At 43.8% G+C, this 22,328-nt stretch overlaps 1 protein-coding gene across 2 annotated transcripts in view; it reads left to right on the plus strand.

Moving 5' to 3' along the window:
• PHLDB3 (pleckstrin homology like domain family B member 3) overlaps positions 1 to 22,328 on the plus strand; it is a 647,234-nt gene that overhangs the window by 563,969 nt on the left and 60,937 nt on the right. The window lies entirely within an intron of this gene.

The following is a 22,328-nucleotide window of genomic DNA, read 5'->3' on the forward strand; positions in this document are numbered from 1 at the left end:
TAAAAATGCACAAAACCCCCCCAAGGGGGATGCCGGAGGGAGCGGCTGCTGCAGTAGTGATTATTCAAACATCTTACTGTCGTGATAAACTGTACTGTGTTCTTCATATTGATCATATTACTCTTCCTTTAAAGCCCATCTGTCTGCCATTAACGCCTGCTTGCCTCTTTATTCTCCTCTCATATCCAGGATGGAGGTCAAACTTTTCTTGAGGGAAGTCATAGATCTTAAGCCACCTAGGAAACCTATTTCTTCTCAATGGGATCTTAACTTGGTGCTGGAAAAACCTACTTTGCCCTTTTGATGGAAAATCTTCTGCCACTTAAAAATTCTTAAAATTCTGCACCTGGAAGTCTGTCTTTCTGCTGGCTCCTACCTTTGCCCAAAGTGTGTCTGACCTTCAGGCTTTTATGGCTTTTTCACTCTCTCATTTTCCACATGGATAAGGTGACTCTCATGGCCAATCTATCATTTATGCCCAAGGTAGTGAATGAGATGTCCCTCAACCAGTCTGTCCACCTGCCTACCCTTTTCCCTAATCCCAAAGTAAGGTGGAAAGAATTCTCCACTCATTAGATGCTAAGCAAACCATAGAGTTTTGAATATCAAAGTCTATATCTTTCTGTTACATACAACATGAGAAAACATTGCCTTTCTGCCCAAAAGCACACTCCACTTGGGCAGTAGTCTCCTCTGAGGCATTTCAGAAGGGTGTAGATGCCATGTCCTTCTTGGAAGCGGCCACCTGGTCTTCTGTGTACACCTTCACCAAGCATTACAAGAGTTATGCCTTTTCAAGATCCAAGGCTGCTTTTGCTGGGTCTGTCCTGTCTGGTCTCCCCTTTAGCCAGCATTGTCTTCTTTCTTCTCCTTCAGTTCTGGGAGTCACCCATATGTTAGGAATACTGCAACAGTGATTTCAATCAGGACATAATAGAGTGTTGTAAGAACTTACCGTAACAGTAGATGTCTTGCTGATCATTGTTGCAGTATTCTTTCCTTCCATCCTTCCCCTCCTGTTTTCCTCTGCTCCTGTGAGCTGTCACCTAATAGACTGCTTGTGGGGGAATTTATTTACCTCTTTGAGCTACACCCCTCCTAGCTGATCACATGCTTTCTCAGTAGTCTTTCAGCCACTGACTAGGAGATAGTCTTGAGGTACTTTTGTATACATCCGTCTATATACCCAAGTACATACAGGTTGAGGTCATTCTTCGGATGTACACCTTCAGGAAAGTAATGCTTTCATATCCCGCAAGGGCAAAAACCCATATGTTAAAAATACCACAACAGTGATCAGTGTAACATTGACTGTTATGGTAAGTTCTTACACAACTGTGCTTTTTTGCTTTCTGGAAGTGGCACCTTTGACACTAACCACATGGTTTCTTTCAGGCAAACAGCTGAAGACTTGTATTCAGGTTTACAAGTGTCTCTCTAATTCCTGCATGGCGAATAGTGCCAAAGGTCTTGGTCAAGTTGCAATATGTTGTATTAACTCTCTAGCCACTATCCTCTGCTTCTCTGACTTTTTCAAAGGTGTTATTTATGTTAAAGAAACAGGACCTGCCTTAGGCAAAAAGATTTTCATTTATTAGATTAATGAAACCTGAGATGTGTTCCATAACTTTACATATGAGTTTAAGAAGACTAATAGGCCTATAGTTACCAGGGTCTGTGATTTGGTCACCCTTGTGTAACGGCATTACAGTAACTGTGTTTTCTAGGCTTCAGGAAGATAACCAGTGAAGAGTCTGGTAGCTTAAGCAGGGGGTCAGATGATTCATGTTTGATACTGATAACCAGGCAACCTAGTACATTATCAGGACCGACGGATGAGGTGGTGGTAGCTTTTGATAGGACTGAGGTGATTTATTCCATAGTATTTGTAGGGAGTAGCTGGGACCATGCAATCTGTGGAGAACATCGACATCTGTGCAGTGACAGAGACCTGGTTCAAGGCTCCAGAGAGCAGCCCTGCATTACCAGGCTGTAATTCATACCACACCTTTCGGCCACCTAACCTGGACCGAAACACTAAAGATGGAGGCGTGTCCATATTCATTAAGGATATCCACACCTCCAGGCTAGTTGCTCAGCATAATGGATCTCCGAGATTATCCAAGTGCAACTAACTCTGGGCAAGACCGCAATCTAAATTGTAACTTGCTACAGATCCCCCACCATGCCCCAGGATTCCTACTCCCCATTTCCTGATACACTGGAAAATATTAGGGTGCAACCCAACACCCTAATAATGGGTGATTTCAACTACCCCACCATTAACTGGGAAAACTACTCGTGTACCAACTCTTTTGCTCAATGGTTTCTGGAATTCATAAATTCCAGCGCCTTGGATCAACTTATCCACACCCCCACCAGGGGCAGCAGTATCCTAGAGCTTGCCATTACCAACATGGGCGACTGGTGTTCCACACCTGAGGTCAATTCCTCGTTGGTCAGATCTGACCACAATCTAATCAGCCTAAACATCCACATCCCGCCCCCCACCCCCCATTAGGGAAACCACCATAAAAAATTTCTCCAAAGCCAACTTCACGCTTCTTAAGACAGAAGTGGCAAACTTCATGACACCCATACAGACGGTTAATAGAGGTACGACTGCTGAATCCTACACAAATGCACTTTATAAGCACTTACACGAGTGCATGGATCATGCTATCCATAACAGAACCAAGATGCTATCCTCCAAAAAAGGAAGCCAATCTGGTGGTCCCCAGCCATAAACAAACTCTACAACAGAAGAAAGAAACTGTTGCAAAATAGAGTAAAATCCCATGACTGAAAGAACTCCCAGGTCAGCCTCAGTAAGAAGCTGAGATTCCTCATAAAATCCTCCAAAGCTAGTTATGAAAACAATGTCGCCACTGATTCTAAAGACAATCACAAAGCATTCTATAGCTATGTAAAGAATCTCAATGGCAACACTCAGATCTGCTCTGAGTTACAGCACAATGGCGCTAAATATACAGAACCAACTGATATTGCCAACATCCTGGCAGGTTCAGTGCTAACTTTACCCCCCCTCACCCCCTAAAGGGCCCATCTGTATACCGGAAGAATGCAAAGTTCTTGTAATCATGGCTGCACAGGTAAAAACTACGCACTATGTTCAATCATAGCCCTCACCTCAGGCTTTGTGCCCACTGAATGGCATACAGCGACGGTTATCCAACTCCACAAAGGGGGAAACCACCTTGGACCCTGGGAACTGCCGCCCCATTAGCCTAACAAGCCTGGTCTGCAAGGCCATGGAACGTATCATCATGGAACTTATAAACAAAGACATTGCTAATCTCCAAACTCTGGACCCCACCCAGTTCGGGTTTGTAAAAGGCAGATCATGTCTCCTAAACCTGATTGACTTCTTTGAAGCAGTCACCAAAGGTGCAGATGAGGGTAAGGTGGTTCACACAGCCTATCTAGATCTTGCCAAGGCTTTTGACACCATCCCCCACTCTGGAATTATAGATAAACTCACTAAACGTGGTATAAATCCCTATGTCACAAGATTGGTTGCCAACTAGCTCACTGACAGAACCCACACTGTGAAAGTAGCGGACTCCAAATCCGACTTCAGACTAGTGACAAGTGGAGTACCACAGGGTTCAGTCCTGGATCCTCTCCTGTTTGGTCTTTGGCTAAAGAAGTTCCCAGATGACTGCAAACTAGGAGCCATAATTGAAACTCCTAACGATGTGGACATCCTAAAAAAGGGCCTCACTGAGACAGATGCCTGGTGTCGAAGCCATGGCCTCAAGCTCAATGCCAAAAAGTGCATCATCATCCCCTTTGGTAAAAACTCTGTACCCATGAGCTACTGCATAGGTGGTAGTCTACTTAACACCGAAAGTGTGATAAGGGACCTTGGGACACAGGTGGACAGCAGTCTCTCCTTTGATAATCACATCGCCACAATAGTCAGGAAATCCTTCTACATGGCACACCTCATCACAAAAGGTTTCTCATCCAGGAAAAAATGGGTCATTGTTCCCCTCTACTCATCACTCATTAGATCCATTATAGAGTACAATGCCTCTTTTGGTATGTACCTCACAAGACATCTACAACAAATGGAAGGGCCGCAGAAATACCTCACAAAGAGGATTACCGGCCTCAAGCAGATGCCCTACGCAGACTGTCTCAAAAAAACTCCAGCTTTACTCTGTCGCATATCACCTACTCAGAGGTGATCTCTGCCTAACATACAAAGCTATATCAAACCTAGAGCTGTTGGACATGCTTCACTTAAAGAAATCCCAATCCCTCCGAGCTACATGCTCTAGGGACCTAAACCTTGTCACCACAATAAACAGAACATGCTGGAGGGATAGATTCCTGTCCCAGACACTTCCCATACACTGGAACAAACTACCTATGTATATCAAACAAAGCTCCTCGTTAGCACTCTTCAAGAAAAATCTTGATGATTGGATGGGAAATAGGAAATTCATCCTGGGGATCACATCTGTGGCTCTGCTCGACAGGTGCACAGGAAAATAATTTTCTTGGGTAGAGAAAGCCAGGATACCTTTTTGGCTAGGCTTGTGTACGCCCTAGGGCCGATGGCCTAGTACCTACCTATGAACGTGTAAGAGTGGATGGAGAAAAATGTGCATGTCTGCCTCACAGAAAAATAATTGATGTGCTTGTAAAAGATGAGTTCCACAAAGAGACTGCCGCACTCTGATTATATTTTTAGGTCATGAACTTGTCGTCCATAATTGCCGCACAATTTGGATGCCATTTCCAGTCACCTAGATTGGTGCATCATCTAAAAATTGCAGGATGGGAAGGTGTTATCCTTGCCATAATAGTGAGAGAGGAACTGTGTATTTGTAAAACAGACCCAAAGGATATCCGCCTGAAAGTCATCTTCCATGATTAAACAGCTGCCTACTGGTTGTCTAGTCCTCTTAGGACTGGTTCATGCTTGCTTAGGATTTTAAGTTTATTCAATCTGCAAGCAGACCCATAACAACCATCTGCATCAGGAGTCACTTCCTTACAAAGAAAAAGGAAGGCCTCAGCAGTGAGGGACTCAAACTCCTCTGACTGTGAGGAAGAGGAGGCAACTAGACTACATTTCACAGATTTACCCCCCTCCCCCCATTTGGATAGAGATGGTGACACCTTGTCTTCTGCAGGGTCTCACTTGAGGATATTTCATTTTAGGATTCTGTGTCTCTGTTGAGGAAACACTTCATATGACAATCTTAAGAGGTATATGCATCACAGAAAAACATTCTGAGATGGGTCTTTGCAGTGCCTGTACCTCCTGGTCTGGATGCCTTTTTGCATGTCTTTGCATAGTACACCCCCTCACACACACACACACACACACACACACACACACACAAAACCTGATCAGTTTTACAAACTGCAGAATCTTTGCAAATTGTTATAAAAATTATGTAGCAGATCCCGGTACAGAAACGTTGAATACTGCTGAGGGAGCTGATATTAATTCAAATATAAATCTGTTCCTGTTGGCCACAAGAGCAGAATTTTGGACTGGTTTGGGAAGAAACATGTCAGCTCCCATAGTTATTAGCTGTAAAATGTGAGATCCCCATGAGTAAGTGTCAGGAAGATATCCTTAACTCTAGGAAGCTTGTTGGGGAAGTGAAAGAGGGTACCCAGGAGGCCACACGTTTGATCCAGCTCCCAGTTGCTGTTCAGGTAAGCGAGTGTAAATGTAGCAACCATGGCTGCTGCTGCTACAGTGTTTGTCACCCTTCATCCCCTTTTCTTTCCACATGTCTAGTGGCCTGAGTGGGTACACATTCCCTTTCCCCCTTATAACTTAATCCAAGACAGTCATCTCTTTATCTCTTCCTGTACTTTCTTATTTTTTTAAATACCTGTATTAAGTTATTACTTTAAGGCACAGACACACCTACGTTTTCTTTCTAACAATTGTTCACTACAGTATTGCATAAATCACTAACTTCCTGTCTTCGCTTAAACCTCACTCCACCTGAACATTATTCTGCACGTATTCCAATAAATTCTATTTATTTCTAGGTAACTCCTTCTCTTTTCAGAAGATCCCACCTTTAGTTCTTTTATATCATTTAAAATATTTGGAACTTCAATTACAGTTGGTTTAGCTTCTGATTTCCATTCTCTGGTATTTCAAATCCTATGTCACATTTCAAAAGAATATAACCATTTGTCCCCAAAAACTTCTGCCTGAGTACTCTAAAGGGATTTTTTTTAAAAATCTGCCAACTCATTGTACTCCCAAAAATGTGTTACCAGCTTAACCCTTTCCTTTGCATCACAGCTCCACCATTTGCTCTCTACTTGACGAAAAATTCTCTGAAGTCTGCTTGAGGTATACCTGTGCAAACTCTTCCAAAGATCTTAAACCTTCTGGACCTATATATGTCTTCCCATTGTTCCTTTGTATATTGCCTTTCCAGTCTCAATTCCCAATCTTTTCTTACCCACTCTGCCTGATTCTTACAGTTATCAGTCAGTATTTATATGCCATACTAATTAATCCTTTTAACAACGGCTTCTGTTGTAGACTTGATTAAAAATTCTACCAGAGATGATCTGTTACTTATGAATTCACTATCCCTTTCTTTTTATCTATATTATTTGTTAGTCCATGATAGGAAATGCAGTCTCTAACCTACATTCCAGACTTCTGCTTTGACTTATCCCACTCTATTACCTTTCTTGTCTACTTATTTGCAACTAATGACTTGGTTCCTTTACCAGTTTTCACCAGTAAATTCCAGTTCCCTTTTGCCTAGTTTCTATACTCTTACTTGCAGTCTTCCCTATTGGCAAAATCCCCTTGCTCCATTCCTACATTGACTTGGTTCTTAGAAGACTTTCTGCAACTTTGATATATTCTGTATAATTATTGTTATTCTCCATAAGGATCAGCAACTAAAATCTAATTTCTTAGATTCCCCCCATTTTATCATCATCCCTTTCCACTTATATTTATAACCTTCTGCTGGTGTTACGTATGTGAGCATTAACTGCATAGATCAAAAGTTTCCATTGAAATTTGGCAATCCTAAACAACCTTATATGGGGAAGATCAAAGTATCAGACATGACGTTTGCCATCTTCCCCTCCCAAATAAATTTCTTCAACTCTTTATTATTGCCCACAACTTCTGTGGTTGATAAAAATATGCCTAGTATGTAACTAGATGCATTAAAACTGTCTTCACTGTATGTAACTTACTGTCCATATCCATAATCAAGAGCTTCCATTGTCTCACTTTTTGTATTATCTTTAAATCTTTTTCTATGTATTTTTATCTGCCATGGCCAAAGTCAGAAGTTTTGAACAATTCCTCACCACCACCTTGTATATTTAACCAATTAGGAGTGTGATTCGTTAATGCAGATAAGTCCCTTGTGTTGTAAGATATGCTGGCAATATGATGACTTAATGGTTTTTCTCTCAGAATGCAGCACAATTCTCCACATACAGCTTTGCTAATATGTCAAATTATGATTTCTGCATATTTGGTTTGAAACTGACTTTCCTGCTGTGTGGATGGCATTAATTTCTTAGTGGCAGTCGGGCCATAGTGAAACCAAGGTCATGCTCTGGAACCTTTGATGATCTTCTATTTCACTGGTGCAGTATTTCTTACAGTAGGGATCGCCTGCCAGTATTCCAAAGCCTTTAGTTTGCTTTAAGGTATGCCATGCACCACATACGTGCTCCTTGCATATAGCATAGGGCATTAAGGTGATGTCTGGAGGTATCATTCTCTGAACTTCTTTTCCACCAGTCCAAACTCCATCTCTTGATCGTAGGTCTGAACACCCATTCCATGTCTGTTTCACCAAGCTTTTTCAGGTAAGTCATCTGTTGGGGTTTTTTGATCTTATCTTTTGAGCTTGCAGCTTCAGCTTCCTTGCAACATTGATTTTGGAAGACTATTTTTCTGTTAGCCCTTATTTCTGCCAGACAGGTAGCTGAGCTTCAAGCCCTTATGCCATAAGGACAGGGTGCCCCTTTGTACTAATCCTTCTTTTATGACCAAGGTGGTGAATGAGTTGTCCCTTAATCAATTTGTTTATTTGCTTACTTTTCACTGTACAATCTACTACTGAGAAGGTGATCCACACAGTGGATGTGCATAGACAACTCAGATTTTATTTGGATAAGACTAAGAGTTTTTGTAAATCTAATCAGCTCTTTGCTTCTTTTCATCATAAGTCCTTAGAATTGGCTGTGTCCAAGAAAACTGTTTCTTCTTAGATTTCCAAAGTCATTTAATTTTGTTACTCCTTTCATGTGAAGAGCCTTCCTTCTTCTGTCAAGGCTGATTCTACTAGAGCTGTGGCTTCTTCTGGTGCTTTTTTCAAGGGTGTGGATACTAACTCTATTCTTGAGGAAGCTGCCTGGACATCTGTGTATACATTTACCAAGCACTACAAGTTAGATGGAATTTCCAGAGCTAGAGCTGGTTGTTCTATGGCCATCCTTCTGAATTCCTGGAGAGCTCTGCTGGTGCTTCCTGCTCCCTGGTGCTTCCTGATCCCCGTCTTCCTCCTGAGCTTTGGCATTCTCTCTATTGTAATACATACTGCAACAGTGAATGAAAGGCCATAGTACAGTTGTGCAAGGTCTTACTATAATGGCAGATGTCCTCCTCTTCACTTTTGCAGTATCCACCCCCTCACTCTTCCTCTGGTCCATTTTTCTTCTGGATGTACTGATTACCTCTGGTCTCCTTGGATTGCTATTTCTACTGGGGATCTCATTTCTGAGGATGGTACATCCGAACATCACCTTTATGCCCTATTCTACTCAAGAATACATATATGTGCAGCCTATCTTAAAGCAACCTAAAGGCTTTGGTATCCTGGCTGGATGTTGGGCCACCCTTAGCAGGGGATCCCTATTGCAATTAATACTGTAGCAGTGAATATTGTATGATCTTACATGACTGTACTAATTGTAGTTTGTGGAGAAAGTGCAGCTGTCTAAGTTGAACTTACCTTAACAGTAGATTTTTGAATGAGCAGTGCTGCAGTTGCCTTGGCCATATGGGTTAAATTCTGCCAAGGATATAGTAGCTAAACTGTCGGGCAGCTTGAGCTGAGCTGACTAAAAGGTTTGGGCACAAAGCCCCTCAGAACTTTCTTGCCAGCAGAGAGAGGGAGACTGAGTCATGAAAGGATAGTGCTAGGAACAAAAAAAAAGTAAATGTCCACACTCTGTAATGAAAAACACCCCCAAAAAACAAGATGGTGGAGGGCAGGAGCAAGTACTGCAGCAGTAATCCTTTGAATATCTACTGTTAAGGTATGTACAACTTACACAGCTGTACTATGTTCATCATATTAATCACTATTGCAGTAGCCTTAGCCATACAGGTAGATTACCATAACTAATTATATTTGAGAGGTGAAAGGAGAAGACTACAGGAGCCACTGGGAATGGCCCTAGCAAAGCATGATCTAGACTTAGAGAAGGAATCGAGCTTATAGAGCTTTGTAAAAGTAGGCACAGGTGACCAATAGCAGATTCTAGAATGCAACCCTTTCCAAAAAAGCCTTAGATGAAGCCAAGGCACTGGTAGACTCTGCCTTGACCCTGCCTGGAATAGTTTTGTTATGAGTGTAACAAAAGATAGCTGTAGACAAACCTTTGGTGATAGTCTATTTTGACACAGGTTGTCCCTTCTTCTTTCCTTCACAGAAAATGAACAATTCAGGTCCTTCTGTTTATATGCTGTTGTATCCATAACATCAGGGAATTTGCTTCTGGTGAACTCACGTACCTCCAGCCTTTATACAAAAGTTAAATGCTACTGCTAGGGTGCGCACAACGTCCTGTCTCTTTTTTGGACGTTTGTTGTAAACGGACGTCTGGTATAAAGTGGACATCAGCATACACCACCTTCATATTTTTTCTGCCTTGTGTGTAACTGCCAGCTCTGGTCGCTTTCTCAGAAAGTGATTTTGCACCATCCAACTTCAGATAAGTACCCCATAGGGTTCTTTTTTATTATTTGCTTGCTACTGCTTTGGGTTCATGTCAGGTAGGAAGGGCAAGTGTAGGTGTGGAAGGCAAATTCCACATAAGGACTTGCATGAGCTCTGCCTGTTTTGCTTAGGCCAAGAACATGACCATCCCAGCTGTGGCATTTGTCAGGCCTTCATCCCCAAACCCCTTAGAAGCCACTTAGCAGCATTGAAACTCTACCTAGTGAATCAGAGTCTTAAACGGTTAGCTTTTTGCATGGATCCAACATCGGGTTCCTTGGACGAGCTACGAGTCATTAAGGTGAAAAAGTTTAGGCCTGAACTAACTACTGTACCCAGCACTCCAGCTGTACCTCTCGAGGCTGGTGAAAGGCCGGAGTCCGAGATGGAGTCCTCAGATCTACCTTTGGCGGATAGCCTGGAGGAAGCAGGTACAACACCCGAGGTCACATCCCGGAGGGATTCACAGGCATCTGATTTGGTCACCAAGGGGGAACCTAGGTTTATAATTTCTGAGAGTCCGCGTGGGGTCTCTCAGATTGCTGTGTGAGAAGATATAGCCGCTGACATTATGGAGTGCCATCCGGTGTCTGACCCTTCTACCCTTCGTCATATCTCCAATTCCTCACTATCAGAGTCACATAAAAAGAGAAAACAAAAGACTAAGCATATTTCTCTTCCCCTGTCCACCCCATCTGTCAAACAGCTTCCAGATTGGCAGGCCTTCTAAACACCTTCCTGACCTTATGTCAGGCCCTGACTCCGGCCCAGGCCCCTTCAGTCTCTACCCCTAAGGGACCTGCTCCCAACGTCTACTCTGGAGAAGAGGATTCATTGGATGATGAATCCCTCACTTATTCCTCTCAAATTGCATCTCTTCTGAGTTATGCCTCCCCAGAGGGGGGAGTCCAACGGCACAGACTCCCCAGGAGAGGATTTCACCTTTGGTGAGACCGTTACACAAATGCGGAATTTCTTCAAGTGGGACAGCAGCCACGTCACCGAGACCCAGAAGAGTTAATATGAATTACTCCAATTGGATTCTCCTAGCCCCTCTGCTGCACTCCCCATACACCCTACCTTCCTGGATGCTTTACTGGCTGCTGCAAAGAAATCCTGAGTCGCAGCTCCTTGCACCCAAATGCCCAGATAGATTCTATAAGGTCCCTGATGAAACAAAATTCCCATACAAAGCCCCATCCACAGACCCTTCAGTTGTTACTGTGGCTGCTGATAAAACTTCTAAATTACTTCCGTCCACCTCTCTACTGCCCTGAGATAGAGAGCAGACTGATGAAGCATCTGGGGAAAAAAGTATACACCTCTGCCACCTTAGCAGTAAGAGCCATCAACTACCAAGCACATATGACCAAATACTCTTTGGCTCTGATGGCAGATGTGGTGAAACAATTGGGGGAGCTCCCTGACTCCCCAGCCAAGGCCAAGATTTCCACTGTTTTGAATTCCTGCACCAAAGTAACCAAACACTCCATTAAGTGTAGTTACAGTGCCGTAGAAACTTTATCCAGGGCTGCCGCCTCTGGATCTGTCATCAGGAGATGCTCTTGGCTTAGATTGCAGCCTCTTGCTTATGATATCAACTCTAAACTCCTGGACGTACCTCTAGACAATAAAGGCTTGTTTGGTAAAGCTGCTGCTGACCTCTTCAAGGCCTTCCAGACTAAAAGCAAGGAACTGCAGGAATTGAGACATATTTCTGTCTCCACAGTCCCATGTTTTCAAAGGAATTGCCCTGCCAGAACCTCCTTTGTGAGAATCTCAGCTAGGAAAATACCAGCTAAGACCAGAAAGGACCACAGGAAACAGCCCCTTCTAGGGCTGTTCCTTCCACTCCATCTAAACAGCCCTTTCAGGGAAGCCTGGTAACCTGTGACTACCAGGTTCGTCGCCGAGACGCCCCTCTTTCCATGCACCTCTCCTGCTCTCACCATGCTTGGAAGCAGGTTACCCTAGACTGTTGGGTCCTATCTATCATAAAACAGGGGTACTTCATGACTTGGGAGGCTAGACCTACTCCCAAAGGCATTCCTCAAACACCCCCCCCCCCAAGACCAACTAACAAACTTCCCCCCAGTCTTGCAGGAACTTCTCGCTCAGGGAACAATTCAGGAAGTCCCTTCACCTGCAAGAGGAAAAGGGTTTTATTCAAGAATTTTCCTGGTCCCCAGAAAAGAAGGTCTCTGGATTCCTATCCTGGACCTATCACACCTCAACACCTTCCTTCGGGTTCTCTTCTTTTGGGTGATTTCTTTACCTACCCTTCTGTCCCTGATCCTTCCACAGGCCTTCTTGGTATCCTTGGATATAAAGAAGGCCTTACTTACACATCCCAGTTCATCCACTGTTCAGAAAATCCCTCCACTTCTCAGTGGATTCTGCACACTTTCAGTTCTGTGCTTTACCGTTTGATCTCTCTAGTGCCCCAAGAGTATTTACAAAATGCCTGGCTCCAGTCATGGCCTTTGCCAGGACAAAGGAAATACAGATTTTCCCCTACCTCGACAACTTCCTCGTTCAGGCTACATCAAGTACTATGGCCTTACAACACCTGCACTTCACCATCTTCCTCTTAACAGATTTGGGATTTACAATAAACCTCAAAAAATCTTCCGTGATACCATCACAGGATCAGGTGTTCCTGAGATGTCCGATCCTGACAAGGGAGATGATAGTCTGCTTCTCCCAGAAAAAGTTGTGATGCTCACTTACATCTGGGAAATTCTTCCTCTCAAAGCTGTCTCAGCCAGGGAATTCCTCAGAATCTTAGGATTCATGGCCTCGACCATCCCCATGGTACCTCTGGCAAGGCTCCACATGAGTGAAGGAATTCCAGTGGTAAAGTGGTGGATAACCCAGATTCAGTCAAATCCCCGCCTGCCCTTACAGCCAGCCCCCCACCAGGATGTCTTTACAGATGTGTCAGACACAGGGTGGGGGTGCAACCTTAGGAGAACGGAGAGTGAGGAACACATGGACCCTCACTCAATATAAAGACCACATCAGTATCAAGGAAATGAGAGCCTTGATATTGGCCTTGATAATCTTCAAGGATCAGCTTCTACCAGGCACTCTGAGGTGGTACACAGACAACACCACAGTGCTGTGGTACATCAACAAATGGGGGGGGGGCAGGGTCCTACCTCCTGTGCAGGCTGGGGAAATCTCCCTGGAAAAACAGATCCTACTCCAAGCGGTATACAACCCATCTGCAGACAATGTGATGGCAGACTCATTAAGCAGGACCATGATCCTGTCACACAAGTGGGTGCTGAACAGGAACATGTTTCTGGACCTGGTCTGTCGATGGAGTATTCCAGATGTGGATCTGTTAGCCTCCCCCGTGAACAGGCAGCTTCCAACCTTCTGCTCCAGGGCACCACACTCAGAAGCATGGAACGTGGATGCTGTCTTAATCCCATGGAAGGGGATGTTATGCTTATGCATTCCCCCCTTCCCTCTCATACAAAGAGTTGTACTGAAAATTTAGAAGGAACAGCCTCAAATCTTTCTGGTGACTTCGTATGAGCCAAGACAGCATTGGTTCCCCCTATTACATCTAGCCAAGGGCAATCACCACAGGTTATCCCAGTGAATGGAATTGCTCACAAACTCTCTTACACCCTAACTGCCCACACTGAATCTTACACTGTGTATAATAGGGAGCGGATTCCCTTCAGACACCTGTACACAGAGGATGTGCTTCAGGATGTTCTTCATACCACATTGCTGCAGTCCTAACACTTGGGGTAGTCCGCTGTCCCAGTCGGCCCGAATACCAAAGTATATGGCTGACGTCGGTCAAGGCGCATTAGTCTGACGTCAGGACGTCAGGGTACAAATGCGCATGACCGACGTCATATCCTCAGTCTTTTTTGCCGCATGGTCCGATGCAGAAGCAGTTTTGCAAGTGCAGGTTGGCGTTCTGAGATTTTCCGAAGTCGGAGTTTCAGACCGAATCCAAGTTGGCTAAGTACCCCGTTGGGGATTATTTTGTTTTTCTTGCCTCAGTATTTTACCGGATGTCAGAAAAAGTGAATAACTGTATTTCTTGTGGGAAACAGATACCTCATAGGGATTACCATACCTTGTGTATACCTTGCTTAGGGCCTGAGCACGACGTTGTTGGCTGTCGCTCTTGTGCTAGATTTAACAAACGCACTATAAAGAGAAGATTAGATTGTGCCAGGTTAGTTTTGGGAAGCGGTGTAATTATAAAATGCCGCCGGATGCTCCGACGCCCGCTTCCAAAAAGCGCAAGGACAAAACAGCAAAGCCTAGGTTGGAAGAACCGTCCGTCCCGGACGCCGGTTCTTTAGAGGGCTCGTGGAGCCAGGGGTTCAGCCAGAAATTTCTTTGGAATCCCAGGGAGAGACTTTATTACTGCAAGATGTGACCTCTCAGGAGGTAGGCCAGGCGGAAGGGGCTTCTCAGGTAGCTGTTCTTCCCTCCCTTCCTAAGGTGGTTAGGCCCTCCTGCTGTTTCCAAGGCTTCTCCCAGGGCAGGCCAGGTTTTGTTTCAGGAGTTACCCCTAGTTCTTCAGGGTCTGTACCTAAGAAGCATATGCTTAAGATGGCAGAAGATTTGATTACAATGATTAGAGGTTCTATGCCCCTCCTGATAAGAGGCCTAGGGTGGAACCTGAGCTTGGGAGTTTTGAGCTGTGTTCGGATGCTTCTGAGTCTTCGGCTGAAGACTTGCAGGAGTATTCCCTTACTCTGATTCTGATGTAGATGATTCTACTCCTTCTGCTTCTCCTCCTGAGGATTTTTCATTTTCAGAGACTCTTCATTCCATGAGGGAGCATTTTAAATGGGAAGGTCAGGATTTCTCTGATTCCAGGAAAAGGCTTAGGGAATTTTTGTTTCTACCCCAGCATAGGCCTTTAGCTATACCTCCTGTTCTAGATGTGGTAGAGGATGTTTTTGCAGAGGCTTCTCTGAACACTGACTCTTTGCCTCCTGCTCCAGTTAAACCGGATAGATATTATAGGGTGCCTGAAGCTCATAAGTATCTTTTTAGGAGTCCTAGGGCAGACCCAGAAACTGTTTCACAGGGGCCTAAAGGTGTTAAGGCTTCTGTTGTTAAAAATCCTGTTCCTCCAGATAAAGAGGCTAGGGCTTTGGATAGATGGGGAAAGAAAGTGTATACTTCTTCCACTTTGGCCATGAGAGCTTTGAATTGTCAGTTTCACATGTTGAAATACCAAAATTATCTCCTTTCACAATTAAAGTCTAAGGTAGATGCTTTGGCGGAAGGTATTGAGTGTAAAGAGTTGCAGGATTTAGTTCATGTTTCTGAACAGGTGGGTAAGCATTCTTTACAATGTGGTTTTGATGCTGTGCAGGCCTCTTCGAGGGTGGCTGCCACTGGTTCGGTTCTTCGCAGGCACGCCTGGTTGAGGGATCAGAATTTAGCTGAGCATGTGAAAACAAGGATTTTAGATGCTCCTTTACAATCTGATGTGTTGTTTGGTTCGCCTGTGGAAGCAGTTCTAAAGAAAATGGAAGACAAGGCTAAGTCTATGCAGACTGTTAAAGATTTTTTGCAGGTTCAGCCTCTGAAGTTTAGTAGAAATTGGCCTACCAAGGGGTGGGACATATCCTGCTTATGATTCCCAGTCTAGGGGTAGGTCTAGACATGGTAGAGGCAGAGCTCAAGGTTCTTTTAGGCCTAGAACAGGGAGTTCACCTGCTCAGTCTTCTGGTGAGGGCAGGGGTCAGTCCTTTCGTAAACAGACACAATGACCTGCCTTTTCAGCTGCCAGAATCTTCTCGTCTGGCAGCACCTTTGGGAGGAAGGTTGGCACTTTTCAAAGAAAACTGGAGTTTAATTACCCAAGACAGATGGGTATTGGATATCATTCACCACGGTTACAGGTTTTATTTCCATACCTTGCCTCCTTTCAAAGGCATGCCAGACATTCCTCCTCAACAAAGGAAAGAGGCTCACAAGCAAATTTCTCTGTTGCTCCAAATAGGGGCCATTCAGCCGGTTCCTGTGCCAGAAAGGGGCCTAGGATTTTATTCTCGCCTGTTCCTAGTACCAAAAAGGGGGAACACGTGGAGACCAATTTTGGATCTGTCTATTCTCAACACTTATCTGGACATTCCCAAGTTCAAAATGTTGACGTTACAACAGCTTTTACCTCTGCTGGGCAAAGATCACTGGATGGTAACTTTGGATCTCAAGGAAGCTTACCTTCATGTTCCTATCAGACTAATTTGCAGGAAGTATCTGCGTTTTCGAGCTGGGAATTCTCATTATCAGTTCTCTGCATTGCCCTTTGGCTTATCTACTGCACCCAGAGTATTCACAAAGGTTCTGGCTCCAGTGATAGCTTTCTTCAGGCTAAAAGGAATACAAATATATCCTTATTTGGACGATTGCCTGATTCTGGCTCAAGGAAGGGACGTGCTTCTTCAGCATTTGGAATATGTGATAGCAGTGCTAAGATGCCTAGGGTATTCTGTGAACGAAATAAAGTCCAGTCTAGTACCCTCTCAAGACATGTGCTTTCTGGGTGTGAGACTGAATACAGCAGCCCAGATGGCCTTTTTAACCCCGGACAAACAAAAGAATCTTTCTCTTTACTTCCATCAACTATCTCATCAGTCCGGGCTGACTGCAAGGACAGTCCTTCAAGCCTTAGGGTTCATGGCATCTTGTATTCTGGTACTTCCCAATGCCAAACTGCATATGAGGAAGCTACAATGGTATCTCAAAATGTATGGACACAGCACTGCCAGGATTTGGACACTGTCATTCAAATAATACCTTGCATTCAAAAGGAATTTTTGTGGTGGGCTCAGGAATGTCACCTAAACAAGGGACTCTCTGTGACCCGCCAGAGGCGAGTCAGGTTCTAACGACAGATGCCTCAGACACAGCTTGGGGAGCTCATCTGAATGGAAAGTGGATACAAGACAAGTGGCCTGCCAGACTGCAGCATCTACATATCAACATGAAGGAGATGTTAGCAGTCCAGTTTGCATTACTGGCTTTCAAGGATTTACTTCTTCCAGGGCAGGTGTTGATTCTAACAGACAACACAACTGTCATGTGGTACATCAACAAACAAGGGGGAACACATTCTTATCCTCTATGTAGGCAAGCAATGATTTTGTGGGAGACTGCTAGCTTGCAGCTGAATCTTCAAGCAAGGTTTCTGCCAGGAGCACAGAACTCCTTAGCAGATGTGTTAAGCAGGCAAATCATGGATCCCCATGAGTGGAAACTGGATCTTCATGTATTTCAGACATTGACAGTGTCATGGGGAACTCCAGACATAGATCTGTTCGCTTCTCCACTGAACGACCAGCTGCCAAAGTTTTGCACCTAAAAGGTTTCATCACACAGCCTGGAAAGTGGATGCTCTTTCTTTCAGTTGGAAAAATCTTCATGTGTATGCCTTTCCACCTCTGCCTCTCCTCCCAAAGGTACTTCTAAAGGTCAGACAAGACAAGCCAAGGATGATTTTAATAGCTCCAGATTGGCCTCGGCAGCACTGGTACCCATTGCTGAGGAGTCTGGTAAGGAAGCCTCCATGGCCCTTACCTTTGATTCCACACCTATTGTCTCAGAAGGACGGGCATCTGCTCAATGTCAAGCTTCACTCTCTTCATCTAACAGCTTGGCATATTCTGTTTTGAACCATAGCAGGTCTCAGCTTCCTCAGCAAGTTTTGAATGTGATTATGGAAGCTAGAAGACCTAGTACAAGGAAAGTGTACGCAGGAAAATGGAAGAGATTTTTATTTTGGTGTGCAGCAAAGGATTTGGATGTTTCTGAGCCAAATTTGAGTGTGGCTCTTCAATATCTTACTGAGTTATTGGACAAAGGTTTGTCTTTCTCTTCCATTAAGATTCATGCTGCAGCAATTTCAGCTCACTATGATTGTGACCCACCATTGTTTTCTCATCCTTTGTTCAAGCAATTTCTTAGAGGGGCAAAGAATATAAGACCCCCACGTAGAGCTCCTACTCCTGCTTGGGACCTCAATTTTGTGTTGGAGAAACTCACTCTACAACCTTTTGAGCCTGCAGCTACTGCTGAATTGAAATATTTGTCATGGAAGACTGCTTTTTTGTTAGCCATTACATCTGCAAGAAGGGTGTCTGAATTGCAGGCCCTTATGGCGGTTGAGCCTTTCCTGATTTTTCATAAGGATAGGGTATCTTTACGTACTAATCCTTCCTTTATGCCTAAAGTGGTTTCTAGTGTGGCTTTAAACCAAACTATTCATTTGCCTACCTTTTATGCAGATCCCCAAAATAAGGGGGAAAAGATTTTGCACACTTTAGATGTACACAGGCAGTTGCGTTATTATTTAAGCAGGACTAAGGATTTTAGGCAGTCTCAGCAGTTTGTTTCTTTTGCTTTGAGTTCTCAGGGCAAGCCTGTGTCAAGACAAACTATTTCTAAGTGGATTGGGTTTTGCATTGCATTTTGTTATTCCCATCATGGCAAGGAGATTCCAGCTGGGATTAGGCCTCATTCCACTAGGGCTACTGCCACTTCAACAGCATTTCTAAGGGGGGTGGCAACTAAGGATATTTTGGAGGCAGCTACTTGGAGTTCAGTGCATACTTTCTCTAAGCATTACCACCTTCCTCTCTACTCTAAATCTAGGGCTGGTTTTGCCACGGCTATTTTGCAGGGCATGTTGTCAGCTCCTGCTTCCTTATGATTTGCCAGCCTCCCTTACCTCTGCTTTGGGATTCTACCCAAGTGTTAGGACTGCAGCAATGTGGTATGAAGAACATAGTACAGTTTTGTACCTACCATAAATGTAGATGTTCAAGATCCACATTGCTGCAGTCCAATTTACCCTCCCTCCTTCCCTCTGTGTTTATGGGTGGTTATGTGGGTGAGGTTATACTCTTGTAAATTTATATATATTGTATATATATTTGGTGCAGGAGTGTGTGGTGTTTTTTGGTTTTAGCCTTATCTTTTTAGGGTCTTCTGACATCTGGGGCAAGAAAAGACTGAGGATATGACGTCGGTCATGCGCATTTGTACCCTGACGTCCTGACGTCAGACTAATGCGCCTTGACCGACGTCAGCCATATACTTTGGTATTCGGGCCGACTGGGACAGCGGACTACCCCAAGTGTTAGGACTGCAGCAATGTGTATCTTCGAACATCTACATTTATGGTAGGTACAAAACTGTACTTTTTACAGGAGGCTAGGAAATCAACTACCAGGAAAGCTTATCAATCTAAGTAGAAGATATTTCTATATGGTGTAAGAAAAACAACTTACAACCAATGACGGCAGAGCCCCCAGTGGTTTGTCTTACCTGTGTGACCTAATGAAGTCTGGGCTATCCTATTTCTCCATTAAAACCCATGTATCTGTCATCTTAGCATGCCTGCCCCTGGTACCACCTTTGGCTTCAAGCTTAGAAGTCAAACTCTTTTTGAAAGGGGCACTACATCTCAGGCCTCCAAGGAAGCCCATTCCACCTCTTTGGGATCTAAATTTTGTTCTAGAAAAAATGACTCTCCCACCCTTTGAACCAGCCAAAGACGGCTCCCTCCAACACTGCACTTGGAAGACTATACTCTTGGTAGCCATCGCTTCAGCCAGAATGGTTTCGGAGCTCCAGGCCATTATGGCCTCTCCCCCTTTCACGTTCTTTCACAAGGATATAATATATTTACGTACTAACCCAACTTTCATGCCTAAAGTAGTCAAGGAGCTGTCCTTGAACCAGGCTGTCAGCCTGCCAACTTTTCCCCTCTACACCAAACCTGACAGAGAGGATACTTCACTTCTTAGATGTACATAGACAGCTCAGATATAATTTGGCCAAGACCAAACCCATCCACAAGTATGACAGGCTGTTCATCTCTTACCACCCAAACCCCTGGGGCACCCTGTTTCCAAGCAAATCGTATCCTCTTGGATGTCTAAAACCATCTCCTTCTGTTAACCCATGGTAAGTCGCTCCTCGCTCCTGTAAAGGCACACTTCACTAGGGTAGTGTCCTCCTCAGGGGTATTCTTTAAAGGTTAGGGGCACTGCTGCTATTCTGTAAGCAGCTACATGGTCCTCTGTACACACATTCAGTAAGCACTACAAATTGGACATTGTCTCTAGAGCCAGAGTAGGATTTGCCAGAGCCATCCTTCATGGGTTTGTGGAAAGTGCTTCTGGTCCTCTACCCTTTTCTTAGGACATGAGCTGTTGCACTTTCCCTGATGTTATAGATACAGCAGCATATGAATAGAAGGACTTAGTATTGTTATGTAAGAGCTTACCATAAATTTAGATGTCCTTCTCCTCTATATGCTGCTGTATAGTTTCCCACCCAACCTTCCCCCTCACACTTGCCTGACTCTTGGAGTACCCACTCCATAGCCACTGATTTTGGTGGCATTCAGTTCTGAAGAAGGTGTAAGCTGACGTCCACTTTATATGCAACATCTATTTATGACCAACATCCAAAAGAGAGATGTGGGATGTCGCGCACACCCTAGCAGTAGTATTTAACTTTTGTATAATGGCTGGACGTATGAGAGTTCACCAGAGGCAAACTCCCTGATGTTATGGATACAGCAGCATATAAAAGAGAAAGACATCTAAGTTTATGTTAAGTTCTTACACAACAATGCTTTCTGAAGATATGAAAGATTTAGTTCTGTCAAGAAATAGTACCCGAGTTGCCCATGGTCATCCAAGGTATTGAATATCCTTTCTCTGTCATTTTTAGGTTCAGGAAAGAAAAACAGGTAGATGGATAGATTGGCTTAAAGTAAGCTTGGATACCACTTTATGTATAAAAGAAGGACTGGTTCTCAAAGAAACTCTGTTCCTATGGAAAATGAGATTGGATTGATTCACCATAAAAGTTTGCAACTCTGATACCCTTGTTGTAGTGGTCAGAGGAGTCAGTAAAACTGTTTTCCATGTTAAGAACTTCAAGTCAGCCAGATTAGCTGGTTCAAATGGAACAAAAGTTACTTTCTGTAGCATAAAATTAAGATCCCAAGGAGGGGCCACCAGTTTTCCTCGTATGTAAAACCCCATTCAAAAGCATTTTCACTCAATGCATTAAAAGAGTGCAATCAATGGTCAGACATGCTAAAATGACCAGTAAGTGAACCTTGTGAAAGAGGAAGAAAGTCCATAGGACAGTAACTGCCACAAATATTTTAAAACCAGGTAACAGTTAGCCATGAATGGATGGTGGTTATGTTGTTGGCATCAACTAGAAAACGTTTTCCATTTGCTAATATGATTTTCTAGTAGCAGGCTTTCTTGCCACCATTAGTACTGGCTACACATCCTCAATAAACATGTGGCTAAAAGGAATTAAGACCCTTTCATCCAGGCAGTCAGTTGAAGATGATTGATGTCAGGGTGTATCAAACACCCCTGATCTTGTGTGAGTATATCCAGTTTATGAGGCTTATGACAGTTGCCCTGGCCAATCCAAACAGATGGTAGAACCGTGGTTGCCTGGGTCAGAAGTGAGTCACCACAGTGATCTTGCGGGAATACTTCTGAATCTACAGTAGCACCCTAGGTATTAGTGGAAAGGGTGGAAAAGCATACAGTAACATTCCTGTCCAAGGAAAAGAAAAGGCCTTATTGCATGGAGTCCTGAAACAGAATCAATCTTGCCAGCTGAAACTGCTCCCTAAGCAAAGTCTGAAGTATGTATTGTGACTTACTGCTTTGGGGCAGGGAGAGAGAGGGAAGACTTGGATTTAAAGATGTCTGTTTCAAACAAAATATTTCTGACAAATCCCACCCCTGAAAATTGAAAAGGTAAAGGGAAGCAAAAGCTGACCTATCCTCGAAAGCCTCAGAGGAGTATACTCTTTGGCAGCAGTAAATCTCTGAAGAAGTTTGTGCCCAAACTTGTCTTTTAGTCATCTCAGCTTGACCTGCCTGATGGCTAAAGCTATTGCAGCAGTGATCAAGATGATGAACATTTGTGGCATTACAGAGCCACACTGTTTAGGTAGTGCATTTTTTGTTGGGTAATGTATGTTCATTTCCGTACTTGCACTAGGGTTTATTTCACATCATCTTCATGTAATGTTTTAGCAACTTACTGCAAAAAGCTTTTTTTTGCAGTGTGTTATTGGAAGATTTTATAGTGTGTTGCATTATGTTATCATATCAGAAATGCATTCCATATTTGTATTGTTCAGTGTAGTGTTTGTGTTGTGGAAAGATATTCTGCACATTAGTAGCTGAGGGAAGGACGAGGGAAGAGGGTGAATTTTCTGTCCAAAAGAAAAGCAAATGCATTTCCTGTTGTGATGTTTAACCTCAGTAGTGACTCACAGTG

Source organism: Protopterus annectens, chromosome 8.part0, assembly GCF_019279795.1.
Source record: "Protopterus annectens isolate FY-2018-M chromosome 8.part0, PAN1.0, whole genome shotgun sequence".
NCBI classification, from domain to species: Eukaryota; Metazoa; Chordata; order Ceratodontiformes; family Protopteridae; genus Protopterus; species Protopterus annectens.